This window comes from Notothenia coriiceps, unplaced genomic scaffold, assembly GCF_000735185.1.
Source record: "Notothenia coriiceps isolate Sejong01 unplaced genomic scaffold, NC01 NC01_scaffold00000497, whole genome shotgun sequence".
Lineage (NCBI taxonomy): Eukaryota > Metazoa > Chordata > Actinopteri > Perciformes > Nototheniidae > Notothenia > Notothenia coriiceps.
This window is the reverse complement of record NW_011333198.1, coordinates 45,290-51,670: the sequence shown is the minus strand read 5'-3', so window position 1 is coordinate 51,670 and position 6,381 is coordinate 45,290. Positions and strand designations below refer to the sequence as shown.

At 41.0% G+C, this 6,381-nt stretch overlaps 1 protein-coding gene across 3 annotated transcripts in view; it reads left to right on the top strand.

Annotated features, from left to right (window-relative positions):
* The first annotated feature begins 3,233 nt into the window (after positions 1-3,233).
* LOC104955112 (RNA-binding Raly-like protein) overlaps positions 3,234-6,381 on the top strand; it is a 38,322-nt gene continuing 35,174 nt past the window's right edge. For 2 of the 3 annotated variants that reach the window (XM_010782358.1, XM_010782344.1), the window contains exon 1: positions 3,234-3,335. The gene's annotated coding sequence lies outside the window, so the exon portion shown is untranslated. The remainder of the gene's footprint in view (positions 3,336-6,381) is intronic. The other variant, XM_010782351.1, reaches the window with a different exon arrangement.

Genomic DNA, 6,381 nt, shown 5'->3' with positions numbered 1-6,381 from the left:
ACCTTTTCCACCTCTTTCAGGCTGTATGGCTCAGAGCTGGGAGTGTCAGATGAGCTGCATGCCAGACAGTGTTGCACACGGAGCTTTGGACCCCAGCCAGAGGATCATCATGTGTGCTGGGGTGGAGGAAGGTGGATAGAGATGAGCAGATACAGAAAGCCTCGGTCCCACTGCGCTGAAGTGGCAGCTGCTCAGAGACTTGTGTGTGACACTGAGCAGAGAAGAGAGTCTGACTTTTTTTATTTATTTATTTTTTTGACTGGAGTGAACTCTCAGAAAACTGGGATGTGTTGCTGGAGGAATGACAGGCATCACATTCCCACAACAGGGGAGACTGGTCCCAAAAAATGCAATTTCTGCGTGTTTTCGCTACAAATATTATGATTTTTGTGTTTCAATTGAAGACCCTAAGACCAAAGGTTCCAGACTTCAGGAGTCATCTTTTTGCGGGGCTGTTTTAGTCCCATGTGAAGCAAAAATCCAACTGCCATTACTTAAATGGTCCATTTTATGCTCATTCTTTAGGTTCACATTTGTATTTAGTGTCTCTACTGGGACATGTCTCCATGCTTTAATGTTAAAAAAGCTCTTTTTTTCTCATACTGCCTGTGCTGCAGCACCTCTTTTCACCCTCTGTCTGAAACCAGAGCCCAGTCTGCTCTGATTGGTTAGCTGGTCAGCTCTGTTGTGATAAGTCAACCGCTTAGAGATGTCCCACCCCTTAGCCTTCACATACAATGTGTTGGAGTGCTAGCCAATAAAAGCGCAAGCACTAGTTTGAAGCCTCACTCACAAATCATAAAACTAGACCTGTACATCTCCACTAAGCTTTGAACTTACGAGTACCAAATGCATCCAGCCCAATGTGAATCAATCCCTACCATCCCTCATCATGTTTCATGAAATCACAGCAGAACAGAATCATGTCTGATACAGCTCCTGTGATGTTTGACACAATCTATCAACAGCTTCATCGCTGCAGGGGAAAACAAAGTGGCGCGGCAGGAAGCCCGCTGCCCTGACATCTGTCTGTCTCTGCTGATCAGCCCCTCGAGGAGCCATTGATCCGTGCGGACCCTTGGCTCATACCACCGGCTGCAGAAACAAACACTTCTGTCCCCCCCCCGACGGCAAGCCCACTCGTGTTTCCTTCAAGAATCAGTATGAACCCTGGAGCTGTCAACCGTGCAGGGAGGGATCAAATTAAATGAGATGAGAAGCTGCAGTCTAAAGTTTTCCTGACCAAGATACTGAGAGACAGAGTAAATAACTGATGTAACACTTCCCCAGTTGATAACTTGAATTTTGAGAAGTGCTCTTTTTTAAACGTTGGCTTGAATATGCAAATGTGACATTATTTAATTAAGTATTGGCTCATTTACATATTTTTTCCTAATAGAAAATCTGAATATTGGATAATGCAAGAAAAAAGAAAAGTCTAAACTTTTCACAGATTTAATTTTGTCTCTTTGTAACACTACGTTATTCAGAACATCAGCCAACACCATTAAAAATATATATTTTTTAACCATGTTTAAAGAAAAAAGGTAATATATATATGAACGATATATCTGTGCGCCACATACTGAAACCCTCACGTATTTTGACTGCATTTTAGCAAATGAAGAGAAGAGGAATCATAACTGTTTGTAGCACTTACAAAAGTTTTGCTTTTTGAAAGCTGAGGTACTTTTGATTCGAGTTTGTACCTATTTGTTGATGGCACTTGAAGCCGCTTTGGATAAAATCGTCTGCAAAATGATATGTAATGATCAAAGCCCTCTGTGAAAACCTTCAGCATACAAATAGAGACTTGCAGCTCAGAGATGAAGAAAACACTCGTCATCATCTTCGTCTATTTTGAGAACACTGACTTTAAAGATATGTTGTATTCTATACATTTAGCAAGACATTACAGAAAGATATAGTAAAAAAACAAAACATATAACAATGAAACCTCACAGTTCATTGATTACATTGACATTTTTATTTTTAGATATGCAAATGAGGCATTATATAATAACATCTGTAGAATGATGAGAAGAAGTGCAGTAAAATGGACACTCAAAATGGTATTTTTCAGTCTGAAAGAAAACATGGTTTGGAGGCAAAATACCCCAAAGTCTCAAAATGAACCAGTTAATAAAAGAGGTATTTTGCCGGCAGTATAGTTGCCTAGAATGTTTGGAAGGAGTTCAATCAATATTGCTCCTCAATTGAGATCTATGGGGGACTTACAGCCGGATATTAACTAAGCTTTAGACTCTGTTAAGGAATGCCCTGAGCGTTGACCCCCTCATTGATGATCAATATTCTAATGAGGCTCAATATAAACCAGCTGATTAATCCGTTGAGTACTTTTTAATGAGGGAGCAGAGAGAGGTTGGAGTTGTGATGATACATCGAAACCTTTTTCAGACGTTCAGTGGACAATAACAGCCTTCAGCAATCATGATCATTTGTTTATTAGTTTATTAATTTATGTAAACAACACAATGATCCACAAGGAGCGATGTAATAAAAAATGCAGATGGAAGTAATTGCAACAACTTATTTCCTTTAATGGCGTGTTTGTATAATAAGAGATCATTCAGGTTTGCTTGAAATTAGAGTCTCATTATTGTAAGTGATTTCTGTTACTTGTGAGATATTGTGATGCAACTAAAAATAAATATAAGCAATATAGGCTAATTATTAAAGAGTTAGATCAGATTTGAATGTGTCCTGCTTATATGTGCCCTCGCACCTGGACAGTGTTTTAGGAAGCAAATGGCCCTGGGCATAAAAATCAATGCCAGTAACAGAAAAAGCTCCTCCATTACACCACTGCATGCTTTCAAATGTAGCTACAAGAAGAAACAAAAACTGACTGACTCAAAGATTGGCATGACGATATCAAAAACGTATTGCCAAAGCATGATGAACAAGGCGTTACAAAAACAAAGTAGCCTACACACAGAACACACATTTTAACGCTATATGAGGCAATTAATTAAACATACCAATAAAAACATGTTTACAAATCAAAGAAAGCGTCTGTGTGCTTCTCTGTGTGTGTGTGTGTGTGTGTGTGTGTGTGTGTGTGTGTGTGTGTGTGTGTGTGTGTGTGTGTGTGTGTGTGTGTGTGTGTGTGTGTGTGTGTGTGTGTGTGTGTGTGTGTGTGTGTGTGTATTCAAAAACTCTGGCCAATCCCGAGTCACGTGACTGAGCCACCGGCAGCAATAGAGCGCGCGAAAGGGACGCAGAGCCTCGGTGTTCACGAGTCTGCACAGCACCCATCCGCCACCGCTATCCGCCCAATTTCTTTTTAATTGAACCCCTTTTACTCCCGCTCGGTGAGTACATTTTCCACTGCCATTTTCTTATTTTGATCCTCTTTTTCTTGCTTTCTTTCTTGTCTTGGTGTTCCGACATGGGGAAAATGTTTTCTGCATGCAATGATTTCAGTCTTGGATGCTGAGTGTTGTTGCTCCGGCGACATCCACTGAGAAATACGTGCTTTGCGGACGCTCTTGATATTTTTCCTCTCTCTCTCTTCCCGAGGCAGCTTCTTGTTATAATCTCCACCTTTCGCTTATTTTCAGCCTTTTTTCCCTCTCCATCATGGCTTGTTTCGGTGTGGTTTTGCTTTTGCTTTCCTCTGATCTTGCAGTGTTTCTCTGGTGTTGGAGGCTGTACGTCTCCGAGGGCGCAAAAATAACAGTTTTGATTTTCATTCTTGAGGATTTTACTTTTCTAATAGGTGAGGAATTTCACTTTGCCGGAGTTTGTTTTGGTGTTTTCCCGGTACTATATGCTTCCTTAACGAGAAAATGGGAACTTTTTTGTTTTGCGAAAAAACGGATTTCTCGGGACAGAGCTGGATTCGTTTTGAACCATCCAATAGTTTTTTAGATCTTTTAATATAATTATGATTCCAAAACTCATCAGAAGTCAAACAGCATGCCACAATCTAAGACATGTCTGATCTTGAATCCATATTCCTGATCTGTTTCTTCAGAGGAGTAATGAAAAGTGATGAAATGTGTCACAAAATGAAGGATTTATGTCCTTCAAAGTTGCTTTTCAATTTGGAAAATTTCAAGCAAGTTTACTAATGCAAATCACTGCTGTGCAAAACAAACAGGAGATCCCTGCCAATTGAAGCAGACACAGCTGTGACACACACACACACACACGCACGCACGCACGCAGCACGCAGCACGCACACACACACACACACACACACACACACACCGTGTTGCGTTGAGTGTGATAACTGGCATTAGACATCACACACAGAGAAGCGTGAGGAGATGGTGAGCGGGGGGGGAGGGTCCTTGAGGCACAGGGACATTTTGCAGCGGTTCATTATGCAAATCAGGCTGATAGATTTGATTAATAGTTTGACCTTGACATGCAGCCAGAACTCACACACAAACCTGCAGGCGACAAATTAAAAGACACAAAACATTATCCGGCAATTAGCACACAAAAAGGTAAAGTGAGGTTAACCTTTTATTTTTTTTAACTGCCTTCTGGAGTCACTGCTTTAAAATCCTTGACCAAAGTTTGTTTTTGTGCTCTGCTAAAAAGGAAACGCTTCTCAAACCTTTTATAAGACAACATCTCCTTTCAATCATCCTGGAGAGATACGGGTGAAGGTATTTGACAGCTATTCCAACCGTTAGACTTCGCAGGTCAGGGAACAGGTGGGGGAAGCCGAGCATGAAATGTGCTGCTACGCAAACAATACTTATCGCTCGCTAGGGATGAGGTGGGAGGCTGAGGCAGGAATAGCCAGCCTATATACGCATGCACTGAATCACTAAGAGAGGAGAGCAGTAAGGAAGGAATAACGTTTCTCTAATCTGTCTCTGTCCAGTCGAGGCCTGTCTTTACGTTTCTGCACCCGTGGGCTGGGATGATCATTGACCCTTAGCAGGTGCACGATGTGGGCTGCCTCCAAGCCAGGCACCACAGAGTCCATCTTCTTTCAGATAAAAAAACATTTTAGAGCTGCTCCAGCTTTCAGACTGCAGGTCAAAGAACAGATTTGGGCGCCTGCTTCTCTCCGTCTCTTTTTATATGCCTTCATGTGAAAGATAAGAGAGAAAAACAGATGAGGAAATTCAGACAAACAAAAAGAAAGATGATGGCATATTTGAAAAAGTGTTTGAATTCACACACACTTGTGTAATGCTATCTACTCTTCACATAGCACAGTTTAAAGTTGTATTATGCGCGTGGTAATACCCACCGCTCACTAGATCTTCTATTCTGGGATGATCTGCACGCCTTGTTCCACTACTGCATTCTTCATGTTCAACTAGTTTTCTGTCAATGCACAGTCCGTGTTTCTAGCCAGCAGTTTGGATAAACACCGGTGTAAGCTTGCACCTGCTCAGCTCTGTTGTGAGATGTGGCATTAGCGTCAGTATCTCAGAACCACGGCCAGCTCTTTTTATTCTCCGTTCAAAGAGATTGTGGTTGATTTCAGAACCATGGACAGATGCCAACACTTTATTGCTCCGACAGCTGGAGCGGGCTGATTCCTGCCTGGAAGTCTGGAGTGTCTCCACTCACTAACCCCTGCCCTCCGCGCCACACACACATCTCCGTCTGAGATATTTCAAGCTCTGTACCCACATTTTAAAGGCTACAAAAAGTGGTTTCACCCTAGATTAGAATAATTTCCTACGTCATTTGAATATGTTGAAAAAGCTTAATTTAGTTTTTTTCAAACCAGAACCTTATAGTATAAGGACGGATATACAGGTGCAAAACAGGTGTTTATGTTGTTATTCTGCAAATAACAGGAAGAGACACTAAACACTGCTGCCATGTTTACTTCAGACTTTGAGCTCTCTGAATGTGATTTCTATTACACCAATATTGTATTGGGTTGTATTGTCAGGTTTATTTCCATTCAATAGGATATAAAAACAACACTTAAATAAACAAAACAATTTAAAGAGCACATCAGCCAAGGCCGTTTACACAAGTGAACAATAATGTGTTTATCCAAACAGTGATTCAGACCCACTCCAAAATGAAATGGCTTCTTCCTTGACCCATGATAATACCTTTCCACTTTTATGAAACTCTGTTCTGTAATTTCCCCAAATCCTTTTTTACAAACAAAATGCAAATTATAAGTTTGGAGATATTCAATATATTGTCTTAGAAAAACAACAATTGTTCCTTCTGTATTGTCTGAAGCCACATCCTGCTGTAGCTTACTCCTCAGTGCCAAACACGTCATGAAGAGAGGAGTGAGAGGAGAGGTTCAAGCTAAAATGATCAGAACATAAACCAAAGGGTCCTATGAATAATTCCCTATCAATATGTACTCAAGGGGGGTCCATGGAAATATTGTGGAAGGAATTGTAATATGTTTGC